This window comes from Aptenodytes patagonicus, chromosome 3 (assembly GCF_965638725.1).
Source record: "Aptenodytes patagonicus chromosome 3, bAptPat1.pri.cur, whole genome shotgun sequence".
NCBI classification, from domain to species: domain Eukaryota; kingdom Metazoa; phylum Chordata; class Aves; order Sphenisciformes; family Spheniscidae; genus Aptenodytes; species Aptenodytes patagonicus.
In genome coordinates, this window is record NC_134951.1 from 111,014,545 (window position 1) to 111,034,867 (window position 20,323).

Genomic DNA, 20,323 nt, shown 5'->3' on the forward strand with positions numbered 1-20,323 from the left:
TGCACTCAAAGAAAATGGAATAATGCTTCATAAAATGCATTGTTGACCATGTAGACTAATAGATTCTCACCTGGTGTTCTTAACTGCAGGACAAAGAGTGTTTTTGTCTTCCAGCTTCTGATAAGAACAAAAGTATGTGATATAATGGTGTTCTAACATAAGAATATATATTCTTATACTGGTGCTCACTGGTATGCTAACATATGTATGCACTTGGTACAATTCTAGTTTAGGCTCCGGAAGGAGACTGTGAATGGGTCTTTTGCTCTTTAAACTTACCCTGAAGTATGGATATTTGCTACAGAAATTTGTTTTTTCTTAGTGTCCTATATTCTATATCCGAATGACTTGAATGCTGGCTCTGGATCATAGATGCCTGCTCTTGGTTTTTTTTATATTACATGTAGCTCATTTCAATCTTCCCACTAGTTTGTTGTTGTTGTTGTTGTTGCTTTTTAGCCTTAAAAAGTTTGATTTTAGTCCTCACAGACTGGACAAATCATGTTAGAAACCAGTTTGTCTTCTACTTTGTTTACAGCATTTTTTGCTAGCCAGCATAAACAAAGCCTCAGGCAATTTGCCATCCTCTTCTAGACAGGATGTCTAACAAGTGTAGTAAGGGCAAGATCTTTTGTTTACATAGTGAACTGAGTTGGGGTTTTTTGCTGCCCAGTTCTGTATTCTTTATTCTAAAAGTGTTTTCTTATCCTATGAGGAGAAAGCAACAACTTACAATGTGCAAATCTGCATTTTTAGATAAAAGAAGATCCAGGTATGTGCTAGCTGGAAGAAATGTGTTCCAATACTTGAATTACAGGAAAAAGCGTATGCTGAGAGCAGAAAGAAGTCTGACATGTATGTATATTTACCTTAGTTTATGTGTTGGGAAGAGCATGCTTGGAAGAGCATGAGTAGTGATGTATTTTATCCCTTCCTGCACGCTGGGGCCTGGCATGGACTGGAAGGGAATCTCCTGGTAATTGTTATTAATTGCTGTGATGTAGCACGTCAGTGGCTCATGAAGTGTCTCTGATGTCTCGTCGAAACCAAATGTTTCAGATACAGACATAAATATCATAAAATACACTTTTCCCAATAAAGCTACACCCCTACTGATTAGCCTGTGCCCTGAGGTCTAGCGATAATAAGACCTTCTGACTTAAACCTCCACACTCATCCCTCTTCACACCACCTTTCTGTGACAAACCAGCTCTTCCAGCACTCAAGTTCATTTCAATAGTTAAAAATTAGCTCCTCGCTTTCAAGAGCATTGAGGCCTGGCTCTCTGCAAGTGGTGGCTGCTAGATACACACATTAATTTATTAATTTCAGGGAGGAAAAAAAAAAGGGAGAAAGAAGAGAGCTTAGGACTGGAAAAAGAGCTTGTTGGGAGATCAAAACAAGTGGATCCACCCTCATAATCTTCTTCTTGCACAACCCCTGACATGGCTGTGTGTGGATGTGTTTCACCCTGAAAAGAGGTGAAAAGAGGACAGACTGCTAACTTACACAACGGTCAGAGGAGATAGAAGTGAATTTTTAGACTCGGCCCCTGCAGCCGGTACACTGTGTAAAATAGCAACTATAAAGGATGTAGTTAGGAAGTTGATTTTGTAGCAGGGTGCAACATTTAATAACTACCAGGCCAAACTCCTGCCTTCTGGTGTTTTGAATGCTGAGATATAAAAATAAAACATGTGAAAAACAAAATAGGATTTCTGGATGGTGGGAGTGAGCAAGGTTTTATAAAGGATGTTTGTTTAAATACTGCTACAGCAGATGTAATACAGATCATACCGTCTCACTAAGTCACGGGAGTTCAAGAGTTGAAAATGGCCGTTTAGGACTTGTGTGTGTAAATAAGTTTCAGAGAAGCTGGATAAATTCTTTTCTCTTGAAGTTGAAAAACCTTCTCAGACCCTACAAATGACAGAAATTTCACCTTGTTCACCAGAAAGCCTTTCCAGAGCAGTTGGTGACTCGTAGTTTCAATGTCAGTCCTAAAAGCTTTCCAACACGAGGAAAATATGAAATGATGAAGCATCCTCTGCCGCACGTGTGTTTGAAGTACAGCACAACGCCGTCTTAGCACCAGTGTTTTCAATAATGCAGGCACCGGTCTCGGTCACTAAACACCCCTGTTGCGGCAAGACAGGACCGTCTCTTCTCTGTGGAGTTTTTACGGGTTTTTCTTCATCTTCAAGCACAGATAGCCAAGGGAGGAAGTAACTGACTGACCAATTCATTGCTGTGACTACTGAACAAAGGTCCCTTTAAAGAAATGTCTTTGAGAATAAACAGACAAAATTATTAGTTGTTAGCCGACTGTTGATTTACAGTAGAAAACCACTTAAACAGACATTCTTCCTTGAAAAGTCCTGTCTGCCGCTCTGCAGAAGCTCAGTTGGGGCACTATAGCTTTGTTTCATCATCACTTATATTGTGTAGTATTCCAGGAGAAGTACAGAGAAGGGGCAAGAAACCAATGGAGAAATAAAAAAAGTTAGGGATATAAAATCTCAGCCATTGATTATAGCAGGATTTCAACCCAGCTGTGCTAGAAATGTGCTCTATTATTTTGGACAAGCCGTTGCACCTTTTGGCACCTCACACCCTTACTTGATTTCGGCCAGAAGTTTCATGATCAGCTTAAGCCAATCTAAGACCGTACTGCTGCCAAAAGGGCGTTCCTCCCCCTTCTTACATCAGACCGGGCACCCACATGACCATACAATAAACTGATCCAACCAAAAACCAGCCCTGGGGAAAAAAAAAAAAGGAGAGATTAGTTTTTAATTGAGTCTGGAAGTTAAGCAAGCCCTGTGTGCTGCCAGACAGTTGCTGGTGCTAATGAAATGGATGGACTGGGAAGAAGCAGCTAGAGGGAGGGAGAGGTTAGACAACCACCTTCAGCAGCAGTGAGATTCAGTGGGTGAGTCTCATTTTAAGTGGGTACATCTACTTTAGCATGCAGTGTGGCCCAAAAAGATTTGCTCTGTAGAGAGAAACAGGTCGTGCTGCCATCCCAACATCTGTGCTGTGTGCATCGGAGGGGTTTTACTTTGGCTTAGCTCTAGGCTTGTCCCTTGCAGGAGCTTGGTGTATTGGGTAGGCTCCTGGAGCACGTCCAGTTTAGTTGTTACAAAAGCTTATGTAGATGCACCCAGTATGTACCTGGGGGTACCACTGGTACTAATATTTCTTGAGACCCCTAGATGCTACCATAATACAAAAGTATTTAGAGACTGTTTAAACTCTGGGGGTGAGAGGCAGGAATGTAGCAGACACAGTCCTGAGCGAGGAAAGAGGGTCGACAAAGATTTCATGTGGTTTTATCCCCACAAAAGACTGAATCGTTTCTGTGGTCCTGCTCTCAAGCAATGGAGGTGTGCCAAGGCTGAAGCTCAGGTCTCCATGCAGTTCCCTTCGGTGATGATGCACTCGATGCTTTTCCCCAACGTATGGCTCTGCTATTCTCAGCTCCTGGATGCTTCACCAAAACAGCCTGTGGACTCACACTCTAGTTGAAATGTGCCTTTTTGAGCAGAGTCCTTAATTTGCCCTTTGGGGGTGTTTTGTGCAGTTCGGTGCGTTTGGCACTTTTTTCACACGTATTTTTCATCGGTCACTCTGGCAGTAAAAGAAAAGACAGCAGGGGGCACCAAATCTGCATAATTCTGTTAAAATGACAGCTTCCGGACCATGCGCATAAAATTGAAGTTATTATGCATACTCTCAGTTTAACACCTAGAATTTCTTTCCAGCACTGATATTTTCTAAGATACCCCTTTGCTTCTCAGGAGCTACAGTGGTGAAAGTGAGGGTCGGACTTCCACAAATGTAGAAATCCGAGCCAGTGGCAGACCTTTCTCCTGCCAGTTTTCATCCCACTCCCTTCCCTGCTTGGTGCTGTAGGCTCCAGAGCTCACGCCCAGGAAGATGCTCTCTCTAACGCTAAATTCGGGAAGGCGTTTGTCTTGGCAGAATTAGATTAACTGAAGGCTTTTCCTTTCAGTCCCAAAGTGTGCTGGTATCAGCGTTGTGAAAAGATTTCGTGCTGAAATCAGCGTTGGACTTTCTAAAGAACTCAACCTCTCAACGGCCATGCAAAATGTTTTCAAGCCTAGAATAAGTGATGTAGCTTAACTCTGCCTCTGTTCTTTTGCAGAAGCTGGAACTCAGCTTTCTTACAACTTACTTTTTAATAAAAAAAATCCTCTGCAAAATAAAAAAGAAACACAAAATATATTCTCTCATGGTTCTTTGAGTACTGGTTTACATGTAATCTGTGAGGTATGGATCTGATTCGAAAGCCTTCTGCATATGAGTGGTTCACAGTCATGGAACATCTGTGGGTACACTCAGAAAAGTAAAACCCATTATGATTTATTTCTGCCCTGCATGCCCAGTCTTGGCTTTATATTCTTTTAAATTTAGTCACTTTCTTTGAAAAATCAGGCCATAGAGAGAGATAATGAGGCAGAAAAGGTAGTCATGTGACTGAGAGCCTAGGACTGAGACATGACTGCTCATTCTGTGGCTTTTGGTAAGTCATTTTAGGGTCAGATTCATAAAATCATTTAGTTATTTGAATTGTAAGTTCAGCTGGTTAGGTGCACACCTAAGTAAGTAGTGCTTCCAGGCTTATTTATCTACTTTAAATGTAATCACTCATTGGATAAAATAGGTAAACAACATACCTGCTAAGCCTTCCAGAACAGCATGTTCTTACAGGTAATTGCTATTGTTTCAGACAGCAGGAAAATAATGTCTTGTTGTCAGCTGAACAAAACTCGGATGATAGCAGCTGCACATGTGCATATTAACAGCTCAGTAACTGTCTAACAACGCCTGTCATGCTCTGTGTTGAACTGATGGCACATGCTCAGCTGATCTGTGCATGTACAGCCAGTCCAATATATTTGGATTCAGTGATATTGGCAGATCTGAAAGGTTAAAAGCAGGACCTAGAAAACATGTACGCTTTTCTCCGGGGAGTTATCTCATCACTGGATTATTCTTCGTGATTGGTTTACTGAGTCTTATCACAGCATTTTCTCTCGGGGTTCATGAACCTTATATTTTTGACTGTGCAGTTTCACAGGCTCACTGACCTTACAGCATTATTGTGAAAAGAAGTACATTAAATATTGGGAAGAGTCCTGACACTGCTGTAATGGGGATTTGTGCTGGTTTTGGCTGGGATAGAGTTAATTTTCTTCATAGTAGCTAGTATGGGGCTGTGTTTTGGATTTGTGCTGAAAACAGCGTTGATAACACAGGGGTGTTTTCGTTGTTGCTGAGCAGTGCTGACACAGAGTCAAGGCCTTTTCTGCTTCTCACCCCCCCCCACCAGCGAGCAGGCTGGGGGTGCACAAGAAGTTGGGAGGGGACACAGCCGGGACAGCTGACCCCAACTGACCAAAGGGATATCCCACACCATATGACGTCACGCTCAGCATATAAAGCTGGGGGAAGAAGAAGGAAGGGGGGGACGTTTTGGAGTGATGGCGTTTGTCTTCCCAAGTAACCGTTACGTGTGATGGAGCCCTGCTTTCCTGGAGATGGCTGAACACCTGCCTGCCCATGGGAAGGAGTGAATTAATTCCTTGTTTTGCTTTGCTTGTGTGCAGGGCTTTTGCTTTCCCTATTAAACTGTCTTTATGTCAACCCATGAGTTTTCTCACTTTTACCCTTCCGATTCTCTCCCCCATCCCACCGAGGATGGGGAGTGAGTGAGCGGCTGTGTGGGGCTTAGTTGCAGGCTGGGGTTAAACTACGACAGGATTGCATAAATATCTAGTGTAAATAGACTCTACGTTCCCACTGATTTCTTTAGAGAAAGTTTACAGCCTGGAACTTTTAGCTTCATTTGTCCTACTCACAATAGCAGGCTAAAATAATGATTTCAAAACCATATTTTACAGTCACCTGGCAAGAACTGCGTGAGACTCTTGATAACAGATCTGGGTTGTTCCTTAATCAGCTGTAGGGTTGCTGTGGTTCTTCTATCTCCATATCTCTTAGCATGGGAGCTTCAACCCTGTCAGCCTGAAGTTCAAGAAACTGGGGCCTTTCTCACCTGTGATCTACTTCATTGATTTCTGTGGCATGACTCCTAAATAAAGTTAGGAAACCTGCAAAACAAACTGACTGCTCCCCATGCTCAGTAGTGCTGGATCACAGAATCACAGAGTTGCAGAATGGTTGAGGTTGGAAGGGACATGTGGAGGTCATCTGGTCCAACCCTCTGCTCAAGCAGGGTCACCTAAAGCAGGTTGCCCAGGACCATGTTCTTGAATGTCTCCAAGGATGGAGACTCCACAACCTCCCTGGGCAACCTCTGCCAGTACTCAGTCACCCTCACAGTAAAAAAGTGTTTTCTTATGTTCAGAGGGAACCTCCCCTGTTTCAGTTTGTGCCCATTGCCTCTTGTCCTGTGTTCAGACACCTCTGAAAAGAGCCTGGCTCCATCTTCTTTGGACCCTCCCTTCAGGTATTTATATACATTGACATGATCCCCCTGAGCCTGCTCTTCTCTAGGCTCAATAACCCTCAGCCTTTCCTCATAGGAGAGATGCTCCAGTCCCTTAATCATCTTCGTGGCCCTTTGCTGGACTCTCTCCAGTATGCCGATGTCTCTCTTGTACTGAGGAGCCCAGAACTGGACACAAAATGCAACTCATAGGATAACTGGACCTTTCCTTTTTTAATAATTTGAGACATTTCTTTCTTCCCCACATTTCCATTGCATCCTGCCTTCTGGGGGCTAAGTCACTTCTCCTACACAGCCATAACAAGCCTCATTTTCACAACCAGGTCATTCTTTGCTGTGGTTTTCCCCTGGTACAAAACCTGGTGGTTGGTGGGTGAATATGTGTCAAAACTTCAAGCAGATATGGACAAGAAATCTGAGGATTTCCTTAGGCACTTCTTCACCAGACAGGTCAGTACCTCGCACTGCTTATAGTGCTGAAAGGTCAATCCCTGTCCTGCTCCTCTCCTATCCCAGTCATATTTCATCTTCTTCTGTCTTTCCCCCACCTCTCCCACTTCTCCCTCTCTAGTCCATTCATAATATAATACCTAGCAGTCGTAAAATAGCAGAATAAAAAATGACTGTAAACAGAGCAAAGTCGGAGCCAGACTGCTCTGAACAGGATGGCCATATCCAGGCTTTTGTTTCAGACTTCACGTACTTTGAGTAAGTCCTCAGAGATTTACAGTTCTATCCATTCTCAATTATTCTTTGCCGTGAAAGTCTCCTATACCTAGAATGAAACCTAAAGATAATTAAGAGAAGTCAGTCAGTTGAGCTGATATTCTCAGTAAGGAAAGAACCAACATAGTTTGTGAGCTCTGAAGTACCAAACAGAGCAGCTCAATTATTTCTAAATGTGCTTGTGCAGTTCGGCTGCCTGCTATAATGTTAAATTTTAAGGCTGTACTTTCCCCTGCTGTTTGTTTACTCTGCTGCCTTTCCCTGCTCCTGCACAGCACTTACCAATTGCAGAGAAATTAGCATTTCTCCTTCTGCTTGTGCCAATAGAGTATATGATCCTCCACATAAACTCACCCGAAAGGTGTGACTGGCTGGTGGTGGGGTTTAATATTCTCTCTGAAATTTAGCTACCCCATCCATCAGATATAACACCAGAAGAAGCAGTCTGAATGTTTGGGCTTAAAAAAATCCAGGTTTTCTCTTTCTTGAGGGAGTAGGTAGACATTTTAAAAATGGATTTCAGATATTGTGTTTCCCTAAATCTCAAGAAACCTTTTGAAGAGGCTTGAATGAAAGGTAAGAGATCATTTGGCCATGAAAATGATTAGATAATCAGAAGGCTGAAATACCTCTCCTGTAAAGAAAGGCTGAGAGAGTTGGGGTTGTTCAGCCTAGAGAAGAGAAGAGAAGAGAAGAGAAGAGAAGAGAAGAGAAGAGAAGAGAAGAGAAGAGAAGAGAAGAGAAGAGAAGAGAAGAGAAGAGAAGAGAAGAGAAGAGAAGAGAAGAGAAGAGAAGAGAAGAGAAGAGAAGAGAAGAGAAGAGAAGAGAAGAGAAGAGAAGGCTCCGGGGAGACCTTATTGTGGCCTTTCAATACTTAAAGGGGGCTTATAACAAAGATGAAGAAAGACTTTTTACCAAGGCTTGTAGTGACAGGACAAGGGGCAATGGTTTTAAACTGAAAGAGGGAAGGTTTAGATTGGACATAAGGAAGAAATTTTTTTGTGATGAGGGTGGTGAGGCACTGGAACAGAGAAGTTGTGGATGCCCCATCACTGGAAGTGTTCAAGGTCAGGTTGGACAGGACTTTGAGCAACCTGACCTAGTGGAAGATGTCCCTGCCCACGGCAGGGGGGTTGGACTAGATGACCTTTAGAGGTCCCTTCCAACCCAAACCATTCTGTGATTCTATGATTTAGAATATGTGTTAGGTAGGGTAATGAGTCTCTGATTTGTAATTTATAACCAAAGTCTAGTTAACTGTACAGTCTTAGATGCAGTGTGCATCAAAGTCTGTGGGAATGTATCTTCTGTGTAAACTGTTATTTTTCAAGTCAAAAGTAAATGGAGGGAATAGGACAAAGTAATTGCATTACTTGGAGTTTTCTGGGTTAAATAGACTACGTCACATATAGACCCTGAATATCTTTCTTTGTTGTATTTGCTTTCACAATTGGGCATTAAAGAGATAATGCTGAATGTAATTTTGGGGGTTGCAGAGTTCTTAAACGGAAATTATATAATGTATTCTCCTCCTATTCCTGCTTTTATTTTGCAGATGCAGATAAAGAGTTTTGATTTTTCTGAGCACATTCTGGTTTGAAACCTACACAATACTCCAAATCTATTATAATATTATGTTCATCTGCCCATCTCTTTTAACAGTTACTTCTTTCGTTTGGGAAAAAATATTTGTTCTCCTATCTGAGTATGAGAAATCTATATTCACTGAGAACTGAAAAATATTTATAACCATCCATAAAGCCATTTTGAAAATAGCTTTTCAAAAATTGCTTCATAGAATTCTCCTGGCCTGCTGTTCAACCTGAGAATGATTCCCACTGTAATGTGGTTGCTGCATATTTCATTGATTAATGGTACTGTGGCTTCTTTTGTTGGAGATTGTTGCAGTGGGGTTTGTGTGAAAAGAGGAGAGAGGAGAGGAGAGGGAGAGGAGAGGAGAGGAGAGGAGAGGAGAGGAGAGGAGAGGAGAGGAGAGGAGAGGAGAGGAGAGGAGAGGAGAGGAGAGGAGAGGAGAGGAGAGGAGAGGAGAGGAGAGGAGAGAAGAGAAGAGAAGAGAAGAGAAGAGAAGAGAAGAGAAGAGAAGAGAAGAGAAGAGAAGAGAAGAGAAGAGAAGAGAAGAGAAGAGAAGAGAAGAGAAGAGAAGAGAAGAGAAGAGAAGAGAAGAGAAGAGAAGAGAAGAGAAGAGAAGAGAAGAGAAGAGAAGAGAAGAGAAGAGAAGAGAAGAGAAGAGGAGTTGAGTTCATTTAGAAAGAACCTACAATGATCATCTAGTCCAATTGCCTGACCACTTCAGGGCTGACCAAAATGTTATTAAGGGCATTGTCCAAATGCCTCTTCAACACTGACAAGCAGTTCGGAGTGATGGCTTTTGTCTTCCCAAGTAACCGTCACGTGTGATGGAGCCCTGCTTTCCTGGAGATGGCTGAACACCTGCCTGCCCATGGGAAGTAGGGAATGAATTCCTTGTTTTGCTTTGCTTGCGTGCGGGGCTTTTGCTTTGCCTATTAAACTGTCTTTATCTCAACCCACGAGTTTTCTTGCTTTTACCCTTCTGATTCTCTCTCCCATCCCACCAGGGAGAGTGAGCGAGCGGCTGTGTGGGGCTGAGCTGCCGGCTGGGGTTAAACCACGACAATGGGGCATTGACCATCTCTCCAGAATAAGCCAATAGGTTTTTCCCTTACTCATTTAACCTAATTAAAACAAAATAGAGCATTCTCTCTCTGATTTAAAGTATTTTTAAATCATAGATAAAAGGGTTGGAAGTCACACCAAAATGCCATTGAGTTAACTACCTGACAAAAAGCCAGATCAAATATTTCTTGACATAGGTTTGTGTAAACTGCTCTTAAAATACTCCAATTCATGGAATTGGTCTCTGTGGACAAATCCGTTCCATTACTTCATTGTCTTTACCAATAGAAAAGTCTTTCTAATTTCTAATTTAAATAATTTTTTGTAATTTAAGACCATTACATTTTATTCTATTTGTAGTGGGCAAAGAATATTATATTCTATTTCCGCACTCACCACCCCTTTATGTATTTGAAGACTGTTTTCATGCAGGTCTTCAGACTTTTCTTTAGGTGAAATGAGCTCAATTCTTTCTGCCTTATCTCAGAGGCTGTGTGTTCTACGTCTCTAATAACTCCTGAATTATCTCCAACTGATGCACATAGTTTTCACAAGTGTAATGTCCCAAAATGTCATGACTTCACATCTTCAGTGCTACATTTTTGCTTATATATCCCAGTACAATGTTTCCTGTTTTCATGCCAGACTGAAACCACTGACTCACGTTCGGTTTGTGATAAAACATGCAGCTGTTTTTCTAAGGACTGCTGCCTGATTGTTCCCACTCTTAATATTGTGTATTTAATTATTCTTACCTAAATGCAGTACTTCTCATTTTTCTTTGATGAGTTGTGTACACTTTTCACATTGATTCCTTAACTTGTTGTGATGATTCTCAATTTGCATCCTACCCTTTCACAGGCAGCTAAGGGATCCTCTGCAGCTGATGGCTGAACGGTATTTAATAACCCTCTCTGCTGCGTTATCCAAAATATTAATGGATGTTTTGACTAGTGCTAGACCTGAGGTAGAATCCTACACAATCCCATGTGCAAAATCCTTCCACTTTGATAGTGAATCATGAATAGCAAAACCAGCTGCATTTTCCCAACGCGACGTTAATAGTCACGTAAAAATGTCAACCAAACCATGCTTCCTTAACCTACATTTGAAAGTGTCCTGTGAAACAGTGTCAAAGTCTATGAGTGGCTTTAATTGCTTCTTTCCTTGTCCCAAGGCCTGTTACTTTGTTATAGAACGCATTTTCTTTCATTTGATACAATTTTACCTTGATTATTCATTGGTCCTTGCTATTTTTTTTCTTGCTCTCTTCTAGTAACTTGTTTAATTTAAATTAACAGAAAACTTACGGAATAAATAATTAAACATGCCAAAATGTTTATCATTCCCTGGCTATTCCCTTTGCCCTTTCTGAAGATGGTGTTTATCTTTACTAGTCTTCTGGAACCTCATCTGTCTTTCAGGATTTCTCAAACACATAGTTGGTCTGAGATTACAGCAACTTCTAAAACATAAACCACACTGGAAATGTGTGCCAGTCTCCTTAGGTAAACTGGCTTTCCTGTCGGGACATTTCCTGCATATCTCAGACTGTCTCACAATGTTCTGTAGTATTTGATGAACACTTTTCTTGCTGTCAAAGATATAGTAAAATATCAGTTATTATTGTGAAAAAGCACATTTTCACAATACATAAAGATACCATAAAACTTGCATATTGAAGCAGAATCTCATTTAAGAAGTTGTATAGACAGAAGGGCTAATATCTGCTGTTAGACCCTATGAATTTGACAGATATTCAGATATGAAGTCATGTGGTGATCTACTTTCACAATATAATATGGCAGTAAATTCAGATGCCTCAGATTTGAGGCCCAAAATTGTGGGGTTTGGAATTCACATCTGATGTTCGGGACAGAAGACACTAAATAAGTTAACAAAAGAGTCTGTGCATAAAATGAGTTTATACGACTACGGTTGGTGCGGCTTTGGACCGAAATGCAGTCAGACGATTGCTCTTAGTTTATGTGGAGACTCCCTCCAGTTTGATTTCACACCTTGCCTAAGAATTCAAACAAGCTGAATACATCTTTGCCTTGCAGCATAGTTAAATTAATGTTTCTATGACTCGAGTTTCCAAGCTGAAGGTTGTCTTCTTAAAGAAGACCCTGGCTGTGTTGTGGAAAAAAATGGAAGGTGTCGTGCAGTATTCATGCACTTTTGTAGCTAACAGAGGCAACGTTTTTATTTTTGCTTCTTACAAGTCAACAAGTCGATTTCATTCATTTTAACTCACTCCCTCTGCTTTCTAAGAAATGAAAGTGAGAATATGTTGCTAAACATCTAAGTAAATATACTCGACTTAAACCAATTCTCAGCCCTCTGTGCCTTTTGCAGAACACTGTTAAATTACATCTTAAGAAGACACAGTACCACCCTTCGGACAGATGGTCAGTGATTTATGAGCATATTTTTATTAAGTTCAAAGAAAGTGCCACACCTGTTAACAAAGAATATTGACAAATACAATCAAAGGATTGGAAACTACGTAATGTGTTTGGATTTAATTCAGACCTGGCAGCCCTGCAGGATGAAGTAATCCACGTAGGATGATTTTGGAATGGGTAAAAGCATAGATGCTCCCCAGTGCAGTTTCTGGATGTTAGCGTGAAGGTACCATTTGTTGGAGCAGAAGAGTAATTAAGTCTTTGTTCCTCTTCACCTGCACTGAGATGATTAGCAGGGGAATCTCCTTGTGCTTGGTACACTTCCGAGTTTTGCAAGGCAGACACTTTTCTGATAAGAATTGGACTTGCTTATTTCAGACAGCCCGGTGAACAACCATCACAGGACAATTTCTCTCGGCCGCTGTGTCAGGCTCAATGCACACCCTGCCACACTCAGCTACCCTAGTTGCTCAGCTGAGTAGTTAGTTGTTAGGCATATCAAGCTGTTCACTCCGCTACTTAAGCTCGTTTGCAATAATTTTATCTTCTTCCTTGGGATGCACTAGAAACAGTCCCTCCACTTCAAGGTGAAAATGAACTCAGTAATGCCATTTGTGAACATAGATCACCTTAATTCATTTTCCCAGTGACTTCTGTCACTTTTGTGATAGACTATTTTTTCTTTCTGGGCATCTATTAGCCTGCTAGTCAGCTCCAAGCCACCGCCCCTATTTATGGGCATTTTAACGGAAGGAAATTAATAGGAATCCACATCGGGTGTGAATTTACAGTTCACTAATTCACACTATTCTTGCTGGAGACACTTCAATGCTAAAGGCAAAATAGCTTACTGTACTTTCAAAGCAAGATTACTTTCTCCTAGCAAGACAAAGTGGCCTTAGTGGGAATTAGGGCAGCTAAGCTGCAGTGCTTGGAAATTTACACCCTAATTATCACAAATTAACTTCTCCATCTGAGCCAGAACAAATATATGAAGAATACTCAGGGGGTTGTCCAGTGTGTTGCCTTTTCCTGCAGTGTGATCTCCACTGAGATTCGTCTGGTCATATTCAGATCATCATAGTGGAAAACTCTTCCACAGTCCCAATCAGCAAAAATGCTTTCTGATTTTCAGTTATCTGGATGTTCAAAGTACCGCTCAGAAGGTAGCATACAAATATACATTAGTGACAACAGTAACTGACAGATCATTAATATGAGTTGTAAATGCCAGTACTTGCTTCCATTTCAAGCCTGACTCTGCCAACTTGATTAGCTTTGCTTAACTGAATAGTTTTGCTGATGTTAATTGTTTCAATGGATACAGAATTATTGTCACTAAAATGAATGCTTCAGAAGCCAAAATAACCCCCCACATAAATATTTGCTGAAAAATACTTTTATTTTCGATAACCATGTCCACAAAGAAAACCTGGCTGGAGTCAATTTGATTTTGAGAGTTCCTTATATTGCAATCCAAAGCAAACTCTTACAATATCTGTTAGGAAAAAAAAAAGTTCATTCCTATTAAGTGCTGTTTCACATCAGTTTGTAGATCAACAATTTATGTTACCCAGTCCGCAAGAAACACATATATAGCATCTACCCCTCTGAATCAATTAGCTGGCTGATGTCGAGGCAATTGCATTAATGTAAGGTTGTTGCAGGTTCAAGGAGAAGAGAGCTTAGTTTCTCTATAGAAGAACTAAATGCCTTGAACTGAGAAACAGATTTTGTGTGTGTGTGTGCGTGCGTGTGCGTGTGCAGTACTTGTGAGTCATGGTAGTTTCTGAAAGGCTGTTTAATGTGCTGAAGCTGACATGAGTCATTGTTCTCTTCCCAGGTAATGACTAGTTAAGATCACCTTTAGCTCTTCCATTTCTCTAGTAATCTCTGAGACTTGTATTTCATTGATCTTCCAGTGAACAACTGCTTTGGAGTTCTGAGTGACAACTAAAGGCTTTAATAACACGAGAGAGCTCCATTTGGAGAGCATGGATGACTAGAGCTGGCACTTGTTACTGCTCAACCACTTTTGTCTCAGAAATAAAAGTGACAATTGGTTTAACAAAAGAAAGCATACCTTGTCCTTACTGACTAATGTCACCAGTCCTGAAGTAGGTACAAAGCATACAGGACTTGGAAAAAGGCAACTCTGAATGACATAGATTTTATATTAACTTCCAAAAATGAGCCCAATGAGGGCAGAATTTTTATTTGCTACATCACAGTCACTGTTTTTCCTAGCTATTCCTAGAGTGAAACTGAGTATTTCAGATGGCATTCTGAATATTTACTTCAGATCTAGACCCAAACTTTCACTATCTGACTCTTGTGGTCTAGGCAAGTTTGTTTAGACTTTTCAAGATAACAGAAAGAAAAAGAAGACAGAACCCAAATGAAGACGATATATTTGCGGTATCAAATCTGCTAGAACCTCCAACCAGGATGTCAAACCTTTCCTGTTCTATTCTTCATAAGAGATGGGTAAATCACAGAGAATCACTTTATCTTGCTGGTTCTGCTTCAGACTAGAAATATTTTATATGATGTCAAAAACAGGATGGCTAATGTATTAAATGTTTATATTTAGAACAGGAATGATCTTTCAGCACAGCATTCTCATGAGACTTCTTGCTAAACATGTTCCCACTCCTCCATTGCCACCTCCAACCTTTTCCGCTGGTATTTTTCCAATTTATATGAATTCTTCAGTTCTTGTTGTCAAATGCTAAAATAGTTTTTATAAGAGACTTTAGCTGAACTGACTAGAAATTCTAAGTGATACAGAGTGCTACAATCATCAGTTTAACTCCTACAGTTAAAAATATCCCTATTTTATGGGTTTTTAGTTTCCTCTCTGGTATAACGTGAGAAATATGTTTCAAAGTTACAAAAGCTTCGGGGATCAGTTTGGACAATCTTTAATTAAATTCAGCATTTGATAAAGACTTCTGTTACTGATATGCTAATAATACAACTCATGTTTTTTTGGCAATTGATTTTTTTTTCCTTTAAACAGAGGAAACTTGATACTAATTTAGCAGAGGCAGAGGACAAGGAGGCAGGGTTATAAGGGTCCTGAGCTGATGGCAACCAGTCCATTTGTACTGTCGCTGCAGTGCACGCTGCTGTACGTCTGCATAGCCTCCCCTTCCTTTCACATCACAGATGTACCCACCTCTCATAAAACTGCATCAGAAGTGAAAACACTTTTTCTGAATAAATACAGCCATAATTTAATGTTTATGTATTCATTAGTCAACGCTGTTATTTATGCAGACCATATTGTAACGATTCATTTATGCGTGCAAGTTAAAAATGACTAAGACCATTAATTCCATTAGAACACATATGTTGGTTTGGTGAAATACTGATTTTTTTCTAAACTATAGCAAAGACCTTGGTTTACTGCACCAGATTGTTGTTTTCTGGACAGCAGGGATGAGCATTCAGTATCAGTCTCAGTATAAAGAGATAAAGAGGAAGAGCATTTGCTTGAATATAAGAGAATTTAATCTTCCTAAGGAGAACTGTTGAAGGGTATCACGTATTTGACTTTGTTCTGGCTTCTCTGTTCAGAATGATGGAGTCGTGAGGTGTGATCTGATACAGTCTGCAACGGGTGGGAGCAACCAGCAGGGCTTGTACATTAGCAGAATATTTCAGGCTCCGGGGTGGGAAAAAATGAAACACTATTAAAATCAGAGGAATTTAGCCCAGAATGTTATGTCAGTGTTTGGACAAATGCATATCTTATGCAAATTGTCTTATTAGCATAGCTAGAGCTGCAGGATCTTCAGTGACTGACGAAGGATTTCTCATAGGTTACTTATTCAGAAAAGTTGTTATTGCATTTTCATTCCTTTGATGGAATTCAGTTATTCAGAATTGATAAAGTTGGAGCCCACTCTCTCCCCAGCACAGACCCAAATTAACTTCCTTCTTAGCAGGATTAAGCAATGTTAGCAAGAATTACTTGTGTGAAGTTTCCATGTATTGATTAGAAGCAAATCAGGTAATGTCAAAGGCAATTAAGACTGTGTCAGATATTCCATGTTAAGATCTTACTTTCTGTTCCCTGCATGGGCTCCCATTTTTATGTTTGGCTTCCTCTCCAGGCTGAAGCTCTTGAACAGTTCAGAAAAAATGTTAATAGAAAAAAAGTAGACATGTTATTTTGCCAATGCTGAAAATCTTATTAGTAATTTATGGGAGGCTCCTGGCTTGTCTATGTATTGGAAGGACTCCACATCTGGAAAGAGGTAACTTTTGTAAGATGAACATGACTTCTGCTGTGGCCAAAAGTAATTATCGTCTTTGGCTAATTTTAATCCTTCTGAAAATTTCACACGTAGTTACTAGAAATCGGTTGGAATTAAACAAATTCTTTCTCCATTCCATTTCACTGGTTATGCTTTAAAGCAAGACCTCCCCTGCTATCTCCACTTGCTTTTGCTACTCTGTCCTGGAACCAAGAGCAGAGATCCTGTCTTTCTGGAGCACTTAGTATCCTGTCAGATAGTTCACCCCTGGTGAGGAAGCAGTCTTAATGAACTCCCAGGAAACAAAAGCTGAATTTGGAGGTGAGGAAGTGGGAGGCAGTGGATGGACCAGGCTGAGACTATGAACTAGCAAGAAGATAAGGGAAAGACAGGCTAGTGGGCAAGAACTGTGCAGTAGAAGGGAGAGGAGGCTGGAGAAAGAGGGCAGAAAAGCATAGCTTAGGAATTAAGAGGTTTGGTGAGATCTATGCTCACAGTATCGCTCCACTAACCCTGCAGATAACGGAAAAAGTCCCAGATTCCCTGTTCTCAAACACTCTTCTATTTGTTAGCAAATTAGCAGTGACGCGAACAGTCAAAATGTATATCATGCCTCTGTACTGCTGGTTATCAAAGCATGGGACAGAACAGTTACTGAGATCAATTAGTTCAGGTGAATAATCTAAGTTGCAAATGTGAAGCCTCAATTTTGCCAGTGGCCATTACAGGCATGAGTGTGATAGCGTATAATTCTGGTATTGGCTGGCAAGTGAACAGTAGAAGCAAAGCAGTATAGTGTCATGCTCTGAACAGTCTTATTTTGCTGTTTAGGAACGTTTCTGTATTGCATATTAATCCATGCTTTTCAAAGTGGATTTCAATAATTAAACATGGAGATCATAGCCTGACAGGAACCTTATGAAATTCAACAAGGACAAATGTAAAGTCCTGTACTAGGGAAGGAATAAGCCCTGGCAATGATACAGGCTGGGAACTGACAAGTCTGCTGAAGACAACCTGAGACAGGGAGAGGAACAGGTTGCCCAGAGAGGTTGGGCCATCTCTGTCCTTGGAGGTTTTCAAGACTTGGCCAGATGAAGCCCTGAGCAACCTGATCTGACCTTGCATTTGGCCCTGCTTTGAGCAGAAGGTTGGACTAGACCTCCTGAGGTCCCTTCCAACATAAACTTTCCTATGATCCTATGATAATGTAGTTAAAATTTATTCAGACGGTTCCTACAAAAGAAGGTGGGAACGGTATTCTTGCTAACAGATGGTGAAATAGCATATTTATTCACCTGGCAGTAAAATGAGATTATTGTCAGTGGGTTTGTGACCTATCATATTCCTGGTGTCTGAAAAGAAGACTTCATTAACAAAATGTCACTTGCCTTTATTACCGCAAAGGTAACCTTTCAAAAATGAACTGACCATGAAGTAATACAGTCGTATCATCTGGAATCTGCAGATAATCTGAAATAGTAATGTATAAGAGTATGAAATGCTTCTATTAATCTCTACGGGATATTAGTAGTAAAGCCCAATGATGGCAATTTGTATGTAAGCATTGTTAATTATTTAGTATTACTTAAAGTTCACAAAAGAGTCAGTTGTATTATTAAAATATACTCAGTCTAACGAGTGACAATTCTCTAATATAATTAATATAATGGCTTTTACTCTAACAGGCACTTAGTAATATATTACACTTAAAACTATATATTGTAACAATAATATATGAATCTTAAAACTATGAACCACCTTGGCTGAGGGTATAAGACCTTGTTGGTGGATTTATGGTGATTTAGCTTCTCACTTCAGGGACTACTGGTCTTATAAAGACTTGTCCTTTAGGTTTATACAGTTGTGGTACTTATTTGGGAATTGAAAGGACTCGTTAGCAGCCCCTTCTCCTGTCTGATGCTGTTCTATAAATCAGCCACTGGAAATTTCTTTCAGTACTTTCAGATTCTTTCACTATCTAGCACAAAAAGTAATTTCATATAAAATCAAATGCTCCGAGACCTGCTAACGTAAGGACATCCTGAACTCATTAAGCTACTGCATCTGTTTTCACAGCGTCTATAGGAACATTGGATGTCATTTGGTTTTGAGGGCCGTCTGTTGCTCACAAGATGTACTCCTTTGTTATTGTTTATCTAGTGACTGAATTTTTTTCGTCCCTTCATAGAGGTCCTCACAAAGTAAAAAGCCATCCTTAAGCAAAAAATCCCAAATCCTTTCTGTTTGTGCTTTGACCTATAGTAATATTTGCAGAGTGATAGCTTTGAAAGTCACCATCTCAGTACTGGTTGTACAAAAGCAGCACCACCATCTATCCTCTTGTGATGACTCTGTATGAAATTGGGATCAGACTGTATTGCAAAAAAAGGTTTGCTTGTTTCTCCAATTCCTTCAGGGACCTGCAGTTACATTTTCCAATAAATATGCATGGTAAAGACAAATACTTTCTGTTTACAAACAACAGTTTCAAAACACAAAATATGCTTCAGTGGTAAGTGTAGCCTTCCTAAATTTAATCTGCTCAAGTAAAGCAAGGACCCTTACAGTCTTTTGTAAAAACCATTTCTCCAAATGTTTTACAAACACACTGTCATGATCTCTTTGCGTATATTGTGGGATACAGCCTACAAAACCAGTTCATGTAAAAACTTGTGCCAGGAAGAATTGTTAAGCTTGAATTACCTTGTGTGACCATCAGCAAATACATTTAGAAGAAATAACCTCTGGTTAAAGATGAGAGGAGAGAATACAAACCATTTTTTTTATCAATCTGAACATGAATTTACTTTCCGTTTCTTACTGACTTTCTACTTGGTCTGAAATTCATCTCCATGCTTCAGTGTTCTGAATAATTTTTGCTGCTGCATTCCTGGCTTACAGGTGTGTGCTGGGTGAGAACAGCAGTCCCTTCTGGGAATGGCTTGGGAATACATGACCTGGAGGAAGCGCTCACATTTGTGAAATTCTGAAGACAGCAGAATGAAAGATGAGGTGCTAAATCTGAAACTGTAGCTGCTAAAACGAGCTGCTGAACACCAAAGAGCAACGATTACTGCATTTGCTAATGGACTGCTACAGAACCTCTAGGCCTTTTATTTCTAATAATGGAAAAGAAACCCAGGTGTGTCTCAATGTGTGGATGTCATTTTGTTTATTTTGGGAAAAGAAGCATTGAAATAACAGTTTTGAAAGCAACAGTTTTTTTCTAAAGGTGGTTATACTCTGTATTTGTCTGGTTTGCCTATTCCAGATCCCTTCAGCTGATAATGCTGCATCCTCAGCTCTCATACCCTCCGTTCTGGCCTCTGCATTTAATAATAAATGCATTATTTCAAAGGAGCACAGCTGGGTGCTGGACTGTAATTTCTCATGCAGCTAGGATCAGATCCATCAGTTCATTTGAAGGTTAGGACCAAGACCTTAGAAGTGAATGGGGAGCTAATAGACAGACTGATGCTCCTGCTGTGTTCAGAGAGGCTTAAACCACTGAGAAAAGGGTCAGGCACATCCATATTATTTTCACCTTTTGCCTCAGATGCTGTGGTTTGCAGTAGTCTCATTCAGAAATGACAAAGGAACGGCTCCCTGCCATGAGGTCCTCATGCCACAGAGAGCTGTAATGAGTTTGTAAGGAGATGGAGATAAGGAGGACTTTTTAGTGATTACTGAGACAAATCTCAGAGATGTACTGAGTGAAGGGTAAATCTTTCCACCACTCCCCATCACTGAAATATCTCAGGATACTTAAG